This window comes from Stegodyphus dumicola, chromosome 2 (assembly GCF_044657685.1).
Source record: "Stegodyphus dumicola isolate Sdum_Otavi_A_Nest chromosome 2, ASM4465768v1".
Taxonomy (NCBI): Eukaryota; Metazoa; Arthropoda; class Arachnida; order Araneae; family Eresidae; genus Stegodyphus; species Stegodyphus dumicola.
The window spans coordinates 51677297-51691013 of record NC_140769.1 but is presented as its reverse complement, the minus strand read 5'-3'; positions in this window follow the sequence as shown (position 1 = coordinate 51691013).

The following is a 13717-nucleotide window of genomic DNA, read 5'->3' as shown; positions in this document are numbered from 1 at the left end:
CTCGTTTATGTCTAATTGCTGAAGATCGGAAAACGTTGCTTCGTAACAATGAAGATTTAAAGAAGCTCATTAATTTCAATGCCTAAAGGAGTTGCTCGCGATTGAATAATCGTTACATCTTTACCTAAAACCATCCTACAACGGATCAAGACGTCATTCACTTAACAAATCAGCTCTCGAAGTAGAAAACACAGCTTTTACTTCCTTTTGGCTTCCTTTCGCTTTAGAGAAACTGTTAATGGATTGGCGGTATCGTTAATTCCAGACAGTAACAGTTTCAAAAATCGGACCGAATTAAGATTAGGTGCTTGAGAAAGATATTATTATTATTATTATTATTATTATTTTTAATCCAGTTTCTTATCTACACTTTGTTTTGGTTGTGTGGGTTATTTTGGGGGGAGAGGAACCTTCGTGTTTTTCCGCATTTATAATTTGAATGTGAGCCAGTTCTCCTTAAAATGTTTTCATGAATGCATCCTCTCCCTTCGGCAGAGAGTCTTAGTACGATTTGCCGTAATTTATTAAATCTGTGCAATCTCAGTGGCCAAGTAGATAAAATCAATGAACCAAACCTTAGCTTGAATTTTGTTCGAGTCTCTATTAACCGACTGACCTCATTGGCGTTTTGTTGGTTTACTCCATGTGTAATGCGAATAGTCATTTTTTTAAAATACATCCTACAAGGTATCTTTTTCATTTAAGCAGAGAGTTTTATGTGCTTTGCCATAATCGATTAAACAAACAACTAACTATTTTAGTTTTAACTGTTCGAATAGCAAAAATAAACACTGAAGAATTTAAAAATTTTAGAAATTAGAAATTTTTAGAATTTAGAAATTTTGTACAAGCAATCGCAAAGCCTCTCCGTTGTGTTATTCTCAAACGACGACTGGTGCAAATGTATTGGTAAATAAATAGGCATTTAGAGTAGAAGTAAGGTAGTAGTTGGTAATATTGGTTCTTCTTCATTTTGCGATTCTAAGCAATAGCAAATAGAAACTTCCTGCCAGATATATTGCAAATGAAAGAAAATAAGCAGCGACAAACATTTCAAGTTTGCATTTCAAAGCATGGATTTAAAAATTTCCTTTTACAATGGTCTCTTTGCTAAACCCTAGATATTATTTTCATTCATTTTCATGCTAATGAGCTTAAAATACCCGTTGCAATGTCAAAATGAATAATTCTTGTTCTTTGCCTTCAAACATTTGATAATTTCTGCCAAGAATATTAACTTCCAGGTACTTTAATGATCTTGTTTTATCCCCAGGGAAAAGAAAACTTTATGATAATTACCGTATACGGTAATTGCCTCTCTACAATCTGTTCCAAACGTTATTTATTTACTTGACTGTATGGAATTTGCGCTTATTACTTGCAATGCTTTATTGAAGTACATATTTAATTTATATTTTTATTTCGAGTATTGTTTAGATTACAAAACACCTCAAGAAGCTTTTACCACCACATTCTTATTGATCAAAAGCATCCGTTAAAATTAGACGACTGATATATGATCAGATATAAATCTGTGCACTTTATGATTTAATTTATTTGAAATTGTGATTATGTTTAAGCAGAATAATACACTGAAAGGAAAATTAAATTTTAAGGGTCTTTTGTATTTTTAAAATTTCTAATAACATGTAAGCTATGTTTCATATTTCACAATTACATAAAAAACCCTTGAATTATCTTTATGTTCATTGGGAATTTAATACAATTATTCGTAGTTATAAGATTTTACTTTGCTAGCTCAAAAGAAATTACTTTATTCTGAAAGATTTTACCAGTTGCAGTGTTTTGTCTTTACTTATTGTGTTAGAAATTAAAGATATTTATCCAATTATCTTGTAGGATTATCCAATATCTAGAAGCTTGCGGGTTCTGCACACCCTAGTAAACAGTAAATGAACTATAGCTTAGTCCGAAACATCAAAAACATTAGATTATTTCGAAGCAGGAGATGTGAAAAATGCGCAGTGCCTCCGGCGGGACTCAAACCTGGAGCTCTTGAATACGCTCTGAATGTGCTAAAGGGTACACCACGAAGGCATATATACCACGAAGGGGGGAGAGAATACTCCCCCTTTTAAAGACCGACTGGGGATTAGTGGACCTAATCACCAAATCCTGTTGGTAAAGATTCATCATCCACCACCTCTTTTAGTTCGGGCGCTATTGTAGAGTCATTAGGTTATTTCGAAAGCAGGAGGTGTAAAAAATGAGCAATGTCTTCTCTGGGACTCGAACATGGATCTCTCGAATACGTGCCGAGCGTGCTATCGTTACACCAAGAAAGCATGCTGGAAGGAGGAAGAGAATATCTTATAAGGTAATGTAGTTTGAGACAACGACAGCCAGCTCAAGCTTAAGCTAGCAGTAATGTGATTGTATTCAACAAGGACTATCAATACCTGAGGGGTCAGTTGATTAAGATCTTTCTGAACAAATAAATCCATTTATATTATTATTTAATAATGTATTCTGATATATATGTTGTCGTCAGGATGCGTAATATACAGCAGCTACTAAAAATGACATTTTTATATATATATGTAAAATAAAAATGACATTTGTATTATATATATATATATGTGTGTGTGTGTGTGTATGTGTGTGTGTGTGTTTTAATTGTTTTATATGACTATTTTTGTTGTATTGAAAACATTGTAATTTAAATTTTTAAATTACTTACACCTGACAGAATCATACTTCGATGTAATTTCTGTGGATTAATTAAGTTATTAAGTTTAAGAAATAGAATTAGTAGCCAGTTTACACTTTTGACCTTTTTTTAATACAACATTTATAAATTCTAGATAGTTAGATCTTGTGCGATCAGCTTAGTTAGATCTTGTGCGATCAGTTATCCAATGCTTTTAAATTCTTGAAGCTGAACCCGTTACGTTTAAACACATTTTATGATGTTCACTAATTATAGCTCAATCAGAATATAAAAGAGGACAAATAGTATATACACGAACAAGTAAACAAAATGGATGAAAGTGCTATTGTATATTTAGCATTACTCAAAGGCCACTAAGAGAAAGATTGTAACAATATAGTCTGGGAACCGGTAATAATCTTTATAAATTCAACAATATACTTATTGTAGTGCAAAACAAAGCCAAACCAAAAGAAGACTTCTAGACTTTGTTTTTTACCTTACTAGATGAGTGATATAAATTAAACATTGGCTTCCACAATGTGTAGTGTAAATACGAGCCGTTTTTCCTTAGAAAAGCTTGCATGAATGTATATCTACCATAAACCCTAAAACGCTACTATATAGTGCACACATTCTAATAAATATAATCTCAAGAGATTCAGATCCATAGTTTTCCTCAAACTATCTACGGAATTCTTAGCCTTGAAGACGAAACTGAAACCGATAGTCATATTGAATATGGCAAATGTGTAGAGATCAAATATGGGAAATCTGCAAAGTTATCAAATGGTTACATTATAAGGTATTTCTTCGTCTTTCCTAGCGTGCCTTCGTGGTGTAGTGGTTCTGCACGCTGTTCCGGTATTTCAGAGGTCCGTGGTTCGATTCCTAGCGAAGGCGGTTGCTAATTTTTCATATCTCCGGCTTTTCCAATAAACCTAATGTCTCTACAACATATACAATAAAGACACATAAAGACATAAAGTGATGTTGCAGCTTAACGTTGCGTTTTTAGGCGCAAGGAATTCTGTTGAAACACGTGCATATTTTTATTACTTAAAAGTAAAGCAAGAATTAAATTACAATAAAAATATTACATCTTCAAAATTTTAGAGCTTCTAATACATGCCAATGTTTATTTTGGTGTTAAATAAAGCTCAGAGAGGAAATAAAAAACTTTTGAATACCTCACTTGGCTGTAAACAGCTCCTTTGTTTTGGTCGAACTATTTCGAAGAGAAGCACAAGAAGCGAATGAAATTTGAAATAATTGTTTCACGGATAAATGCTTGTTATCACAGGAACCCAGTTTTCTCTGTTGTTAAATATTACATATTTTTATTATAGTTGAAATATCTCGATAATTTATCACAATATTCTCCCTGATTAAAGAACAGAACTGTCGTGACATGCCATTGTGATAATGCACCCGTCATTCATATATATATGAGTTGGATGAAAAATTCCCCTTTACATGATTTATCAAGAGACAAATGCATAGGCTAAAACATAACATCGCGGAAGCCTTAGAATCCACGTTTGTGAATGGTGCTTTTCGTTTAAGAAAAACTTGCATTTAATATATCAGTACACTGAAATAGCAAATCCTGACTGATTTGAAAAATTAATAAAATGGAAAATCAAATAAATATCGAAATAAAATTTCGAAATGTTTTCACTATAACCGTAACCGTGAGCGCTGCTTTAAGTCATCACAGAGTCGAGAGCATACCTTCAAATAACAATATAATAATAATAATATATAACGCTAATCGACAAAACAGTAATAAAATATTTGTCTCTCAAATTTAATAAAAGAACCCAGCTATTTAAGAAACACGTTGACACTGACACATAAAATATTTATCACTAATGCGTTGGTTTGTTGTCATTTGGCGAAGCATAAAATATTTATTTTTTTCAAATTTAAAATGTCCGTTACTGATTAAAAAACTAAGAGATTTAAAGGCAATTTTTTGTTTTTATTCTTATTTGCTATGTAGACTTGTGAAATTATACTAGCTTCATTTATTAAAATATCATATAATTATTTTTTATAGTAACAATTTTCCGGCGAATGTCTCCGTCAGCGGCTAGTTATTTGAAAAGTGAAACAGGCAACAAAATTACTCGACGCAAAATTGAGGCTCGAGTATAGTAGCAGTTCTCGTTTAAAAAGTGAAAAGCAAGGGTAACATGTATCGGAAATTCTAAAGGTATGCTGTTTTTTAAAAATTGTGATGTTGCTGCTGAATGTTACTTGGCGTAAATGTGAATAAGTGATGTTTAGTAATAAATTTTAAAAGATGAAAACATTAAGAAAGCTAAGCATTATATGATGAAGTGAAAAAAGACAAAAAATATTTAGGATAATATACGGCAACACGTAACACTCTATCGGAGTTATAAAGATATGACACTTTTCAAAATTTTAAAATTTTACTTTTGAATTTGATGCGGCGTATGTGCGAAGAAACTGGTGTTTCAACTTAAAGTTAAAAGACTAAAAAATGTTTGTAAGAAGTGAGTCCAAAAGCAGATTGATAATTGATAATTGCAGGCTCAGCGAGAGCATGAAGAAGCTTAACAAATCCTCTGGTGCGACATTAACATCTGAATCCTTTCAGATTTTGTTATCTTTTTTTTTTAACGTACTATTTGGTTTTTGACATACAGAGTTATATAGAATCATTAACAACTTAGTAAACATGTAAAACAACATTATTTTATTGAGATTTTCATGTACAACAAAGCAATTAGCATAGAAATATCTGAAGTAAAAATGTGCATATTACATAAAGGATATTATGCAAAGGATATTATTACATAAATGATATTATGAGTTGAGTATCATTACTTCCACACTTCATCTATTCACCATTTCACAATGAATGCTCAACTGCAATACCTGACATTATTGAGTACGGTATCCTTTTTAAGATTAAACAGCGGACCCACTGGGAAGAACATTTTAATCTAGAAGGTTCATTCGACGAGGTTTCTAAACTATTTTCTTGGGTGCAACTGTGTCTTTATGCACTTTTACAATTTTGTTTGAAAATGAAACTGAGGTAGACATCCATAATGCTGCTCTGGGATATGACTTGGAAATTTTTTAAGATGGAATCTCTTTTTTGTTTCCTTTTGGAGAGTAAGGAAGTAGAAAAGCTTACCTATATGAAGATATATATATCCTAGAGTTAATGAAAATAGATAATTTTGACAACAAATGTCAAAAACAAAATTCACAATGTTTGCTACTCCCAAGAAGTCTGGTCCAAGAAACATTAAGTAGGAAACTTATGAAACATACTACTTATACCTCTAACATATATATTGCTTGCAATAATCTACAATACAATAATATATTACATATTATCTTATATTCTGTGTGTTTACATAGTTTTAAATATCATATATAATATAACCCTACAATCCTAACACTTAAAACACGGGTCGCGCATATCTTAACATGTAATTATAAATATCGCATAATACACTTAGCACAAAAGTAGTAGTTAATGCTTAATATATTGCTAAAACAACCTACAATGTAACATGTATATATATATGCACAGCAATATGTACAAACATTTCATATGACGTCACATCTACTATATATAACGATAAATAAATATTTATTATCATATAATATTACGCCCGTCTTGATGATTTAGACAGTCTTTAGCATGTCACAAGTGCTAAATACACGTTATATAGCAATAATTTTATTTCTATAATATTGTTTTAGGCGAAGAAATTTCGCTATTTTCACAAGAATTTTGCCATCCCCAGGAACATAATTTCTATCATACCTATGGCCAGCAACAGATGTACTCTATTCTACTAATAATTGTTGTAAATTGTTTACAGACGCAGTAATTCTTGGTAGTAGTACAATAATAAAATGAATATAGTATTTAGACTATATATAGTATGTAGGTAAGTATCTAATATAATATATATAGTAAAAAAAAGGCGGATATATAGTATATAGGCAAACCTAAGTATACAGTGTAGACTATTAGTACAGCTATACGGTATAGACCAGCCATTCTCAACCGGTTGTACGCAAGAGAAAAATAAGTGATACGCAGAAGAAACAAGGAGAATTCAAAGAAGAATTCAAAAAAGAATTCAAAGGCATTTCATAAATAAAGCTATCAAATTTGTATTGCCTTTATGAACAACCTGTTTGTGTGAACAAGGATTTTTCCCATGTTATATTTGAAGTATAAATACAAACCAAAATTAAATGGGGATCTCAATTTACGGTTGAACCTTAATGAAATAAGACCAGACATAAAGGAATTTATTTCTCTTAAGCAGGCCCGAATTTCATACTAAAATTTAGAATTTAAGTATTATGACTTAAATCTTGTAATTAAAATGGTAACCAAATTTTAATCTAATAGCTTTTCTATGTGAACATATTTAATACAAATGGTCAATAGGTTGTGCAAATAGCATTATATATATATATATATATATATATATATAATGCTATTTGCACACACACACACACACACACACATATATATATACACAAATTGAAAAATAATCATTATAATATTTAGAGGTGGTACTAATGTTTTTCAGTTTTTGTTTAGATGGTACGCTTTAGTGAAATGGTTGAGAACCGCTGATATAGGCTCTAAGTATGCAGTATAAGTATACAAAAACTTACTATAGGTACAGTGTATAGTACTCAGATTATAAGTCTGTAGGCAAATTTCATTCTAATTTTCTGCTTGTTATCTAATTCTTTCTAATTTTTGTCCAGTTCACTAATAATTTAACGCTTTCCAAATTTTTAATCCAATTTTTAATTTTTATTTTAGTTCCGTTTTCTATTTCTAAATTTTGTAATATTGTAAATGCTTTTGAACATCCGCAGATATTGTTAATGAGTCTCATTCTATTGCACAATAGTTTAATAACGAAAGAGATTAACAGTTTTCCATATATTTTCTTATTCTAACAAATTCTATTACTATTTATTATTGTTATTTTATCACATGCAATTGTTTATATCATCTACTTCTCAAATTATCAAATGGTCCATGTAATTTGTTAAATTTTCATTTATTTTCCTAATATAAAGAAAATAATTCCTAACGTAATTTCTTTCTTCTGTACAATTAAATTTTTTCATTTGTATATTAGCGCACTGCATTTTGATCGAAGACGAAGTTCTTTTATTTGATTAAACTTCAAACCCGAGAGCAAATTGTAATCCTCTTATTCAAATTTGGCAAATTTAATTTAACATTTTTTTGTTGTTGTTGTCGTAAATAATGTTACTTTTAGTAGGCAACTAAGTAAGTTGAGTAAAGTATAATAGAAAAAAGGTATTTGTAAATTAGCTTTCGTTTCTTTTTTTACAGAAATAAGGCTATATGAGCGAGGTCAAAATATTCTATATGATATACTGTAAAAGAGTTTCGAAATATAGCTCACTGAGTAAAATTAAAATCAGCTTTTGATTCTTATCAATGTTTCTTGAATTTAGAGTAAATGCAATACGTCAGTTATGGGTAAGGGACTTGGAATATGGAAACAAAACACACAGATAGTTAAAGCCAGTTAATAATGCTATTTACATTTTGGTCAAACTCTTATTGATGAATCTTTGTTCTTTTCCAAACTTAAATTATTGTTTTGAATCCCTTATTTCAGTTATTAAGCAATGCTTTATAACCAGCATTAGTAACGCAGTCTTAACTCTAAATAACTCATAAATAAATATTAGTTGAGCTACAGGGTGTCTCACTTGAAAGAGGCCCCGGGAAAAGTGTGAAAAGAAATTTATAATAAAGGGAAACGAAACCAAATGTTTACATGATATAACTTTATGTTTGAAAAATGAAAGTGCATTAGATGAGTTGCTGGAAGTGATCTCCTCCTAACTGTACACACAGTTAAACATGGCGCTGCATGTTCGCATGTGTTTCTGCCACAGTACTGGACGTCACTCCTTGGATTTCACGACGGACGTTTTGCGTGGTTTGTGCTTGTACGCATTACCTTTAAGACAACCCCATAGAAAAACTCGAGGGAGATCAAAACTGGAAATGTGGTAAAAGTGATTCCACCGCGTGCATATTCGCTACAGATGTGTGCCATGTTGCCCCATCTCGCTGGTAAGCCAAGTGTCAGCTCCTCATCATCCAACTGGTTCACAAATTCATGAAAAAGTGCCTGGTATACTTCATTGGTGACAATAAATTAAAATAATTGGCCTGATAATCAGCCGATGTGGTTAATGCACAAAACACACCCATATTTTGTAAATGAAAGAGTTCCTCAACGGCTGCATGCTGGTTATCCCTTCTCCATAAATGTGTTTCGTTAGTTCACGTATCCTGACAAATGGAACTACACTTCTGCACTCTACCACGTGAAATCTGGGAGCAGCATACGTGAAAATGCAGCACCGTGCTGAAGTGTGTATACAGGTGGGTCTTCTAATTCACTTTCCTTTCTCCAACGTAAAGGCATGTTATGTAAAAATTTGGGTTCTTTTCTTTGTGTTATAAGATTTTTATCACACTATTTTCGGGACCTCTTTCGAGTGGGACACCCTGCAGCATGTAAATATTATATGTCGCAAAATAACAATGTTTTCTCCAAAAAAGTTGATCATATTGAGGCTTTTTCGTATGGGTGGTATTGCTGAGCACATTCGGAAAGACCGGCTTTCTAAACCAATGACGTTTCTAAACCAATAATAATAAAAACAAATTCTATGTGCATCCATTCAAAAGTTTGCTGAGAGAAGCTACCTGCTAGTGCATCATCAATGAACAAGGGTATTTCTCTTTTTCGAGAGAAAATAAACATTGTTGTCATAAAGCTACCAGCCGCATTCATACACGTTTCAGCAGTAACTAAAACTCTACGTGCAGCTGATACGAATGATACAATTTATTTTTTGCCGTTATGAAGCAAGGACGTTTGAAGATTTTTCACGAAAAATGGGTATTCTAGTCTCGTCAACATTATATGTATCTCACAGAGAAAACTTGTATTTCTCATACAAACCGTCTAATAAATAAAAACAAAATTCTCAATAGCTTGTTTGCTGAAACATGTGACTCTTGATATTGAAGATTTTTGTGGAAATTACGGATAAACCTTGTTCTTATATTGATTTAGGCCTATTTAATCCTATGAAAGTAACATTATTTTAAACTGATAGAAATATATATAAAATTTATAGACCAAAACTTTCATTGCTCTGTTATGAAAACTTATTGTTTACATGCACCTAAATGTGCACCTTTTAACATGTGCGACACAGGGAGCTTGTGGTTATCTTTAACAATAAAAAATATAATTTAGGCTTAAATATGAGAAAAGTAATCGGTATTGTCCTACTCAGTATACTCAGTATTACCATGCGTGCAGCGATTACAAGAACGAAACAGAATCACGCTACTGTTGGCCTAAATCCTTACTATGTGTTAGGGTATAATACGCTGGATTTAAGAGAGATTTTCTAGCTGCAATCACTATGAAACAATAAACAGTTTAAAAACAAAAAAAATATTGAAGTGATATTAAAAAAACAGACTCACATGCGCAGACGCCGTGAATTCGACAGCAACAACACATCCAATATGACCTCTTCTTCTTCTTCACTAGTGGAGTGTATTTCAGAATCTCTCGGTTAGAACGCAGAAATAATTAAAGCTAGAATCAACTCAGTTTAATTCCGCTACCCGGTCTTATCCCACTCTGCCGTAATGAATACTAAGCAACAGATAGAATCGTATGCGGATATATGAATATAAATGCAACACTAAAATGGATAAGACTGTTGATTATAAACACTTTAAGCAATTTACTTTCATAGAGTTAAAAATAGTTAAAATAGATAATATCGAATTTTATAAGAACGCATTGCCCTGCATTAGGAAATTAAAGTAAAACTTATGAGAGCTCTTTGCTTACGAGAGTGAATTTCTTTGTGCGAAACTTACGAAGAAAAATTGGCTCATATTAATGTTACTCGAAAGAAAGACTGCAAGAACCACTTTTAAGCTATTTGTCCAGTTGCGGGTAACCAAAACCGAAACTAATTACCTTTAGCTCACATTTTTAGACATTCAGCAACTCGCTTAAGGAACAAAACCATGTAAAATTTACAGTATAAAGCCCGGCAGAAAAATCTACTTCATATGAAATGGACCCTCCTCGTCACCTATGGCCCGGTTTCGTAGTGGCTGGCGCGTCGCGCAGCAGCACCACAGATCTGGAGCTCGATACCCGCTCTAGGCAAGGTTAACTAAGCAAAGTCGTACTGTCACTATATGGGGCTCATAGCTCTTGCCAACGACAGGCGCAATCTTGCACTCCTAGTCACGATGAATTTCGTACGCTTTGTGCTGATGTTACAGTCAGATACGTCACCCACAAAAACCTTGTCACCTCATCAACATACTGTACATTTCCCAGGATTTCTTTCATAACATCTGCATTGGTCTGAAAACGGGAGAGATTCAGCTTTCAGATGTCCCTAATGAAGAAATAGTTCTTAATTTAGGATTAATATGAAGCTTGGTGAACATGTTAGTTACGGAATGTTACCATTTGATAACGCAAGATATATTGGAAAGATTTTATTCTGGTCTTGCTCTTTCTATTTTTCGTCACAGCCATTTATTATGATAATTATAAATTGGCGATGACGATTAGCAGTTTGAAATCGTCCTGTCTATTCAATCGAAATATATAATTAAGTCTTTGTTATTTTTATCACTTCTATTTCACACTGGAGAAGCTTTCAAACTAATCGCATATATATTTATAGTGAAGATTAGAAATTGGAAAAAAAATAAATGTTTAATTATTAAATATTGAAGTTGCACAATACGCCGCGAATTTAATTAAGTAATCAAGAAGTAATTAAAAGAAAATTAAAATATTTGCATAGTGGCAAACTTACTAATGTGGAGTATTTTCATTTTATGCTATACATATTACAATGTATGAAAACCGGCATTCCCTATAATATCTGTATATTTTATATAATGCCGAAAACTGGCCGGCAACGTACGAAACGATTATCCTTTCATATAGTTTCTATACATTCTATAGAATGTCTAGGGAATATTTGAAACCAGTAGTATGTGAAATACATCTAACTGTATTACAAACCGGCAAATTATGAAATACATCTTCTATTGGTTTCGAATATCCATACATTTAATACATTCATACATTTTCTATAGATTTAATGCATTTATTCCATAATTCTACAGATTTCGTGTATTATCATACATTGGTTTGTTAATCAGAAAGGGTAAATTCCGTTTTATTCAAAATGCATAAACTTTTCTTTACGCATTTTGAATAAAAGTTGTGAATGATACGCTTTCATTATTTCTCCAAAATAACATAACATTTGTATTTTTGACAAATGCCCATCTTTTAAATAATAGCCTTATAATGACTTTTTTTCATACTTTGCTTAAATAGCATTTGTCATTCTACAAAATTCGTAGGTATTAAATACAATGCCTAGGAAAGTACATAAGAATTCTCAAATTTCATACTTTGCCTACGAACGCCAGGCATTCTTTAAAATGTCTAGGTATTCTATAGGATGCAGGCGTTTCATATATTTCACTTAATATTACAAGGTTATTATTAAAATTAACCAGTTATTTCTAATTTCAGCCTCTACTACAACCTCTCCTTTTCGTTTCTTCACCAAAATGTAAATAAGTTACATAATTGAATTAGTATTTGTTCGGTGTGTTATTGTGTCTTAAGTTAGATAATATTTAAACTGAAGTTTTGGGATTGTAAGACAGAGATTTTTTCTGGCTTCGCGTGCATGTCACGTTTAGTTCCTGCCAGGTTTGGTAAGTTAAAATTATTCGGCTTTACTTCATATTCGGCGAGGACAATTGATTTTGATACGCCAGTTCGAATTACTGATCCAGCTTAGAGTAACATTTATTTGCGTAACCTTTGACTACTAGTTCGCGCTTTAAACTGGACGTTGAGTGTTCCTTTAGTTGTCTAACCACGAGCTGTGTTTGATTTAGTTTTCGCAAGAACGCGCATTTATGTTCTAAGTTCTGTTTAAATAAAACGGTTTATTTAATCTTTTCTCTGTAGTTATTTGCAGACTTAGCCATACTTCACGTCATGTCTGTTAGGGATTTTCGGACTAATTAAATTTTACTAGATTAAGAAAGATCTCAAAATATATATATGTGTATATGCGTACATACCATAAAAAATGTCAAGAGCCCAAATGATGAATCTTCTAAAATCATAGTTTTGAGAAAAAAAAACCATTAAAAGAGGAAACACTGAAAATCACTTTCTTAAAACATCTACCTAAAAGTTCGTTTAAATGAATTTTAAACGACATGCAGCTTTTTTTCTTTTTCTTCATTTTTTATCTTTTTTCTTTTTCTGTTTTCGTTTTTTTCTCTGTAACAACGCAAATGATAAAAAATTCATTTAAAATGCATAGTTTTTGAATGGCAGTATACAAATTTGTGGCCTGCCTGAGTATTGAAGCTACGATATGATACAGCATTTGCTACAAATCTCCTAAACATTTTCAGTGAAAATTCTTTCCTAAAAGGAGAAACTGTTTAATTGCCTGTTTGTTTTATATTGATACGAGTATAATGCAATTCTTTTTATAAATTATTCTATAAACTTATACTTTATATTCGAATAAAATATTAATTAACGCTTCATTCATAAAAGTATTTTACGATTCTAGAATGTTAATCATAACCTTTAAGTACTAATTTCATCCTTCATTTAAGCCTTTCTTTGTTATCTTCTGTTAAAAATAATAACCATATTTTCTGCTCCGGCTGAGTGATTCATAATCGATCAGAGTGAACGAGAATGAATGTTTAACTCGCTCTCTATTTTTGACTGGAATTACTTTTTTTATGAAACTAAATTAAGATGGCAAAGCAAATGTTCCTATAAAACGTCTTTTATCTAACTGGAAACTGATTTTACTTTTCAAATTATTTATCAAAATCTGTTAGATTTTTCTAAT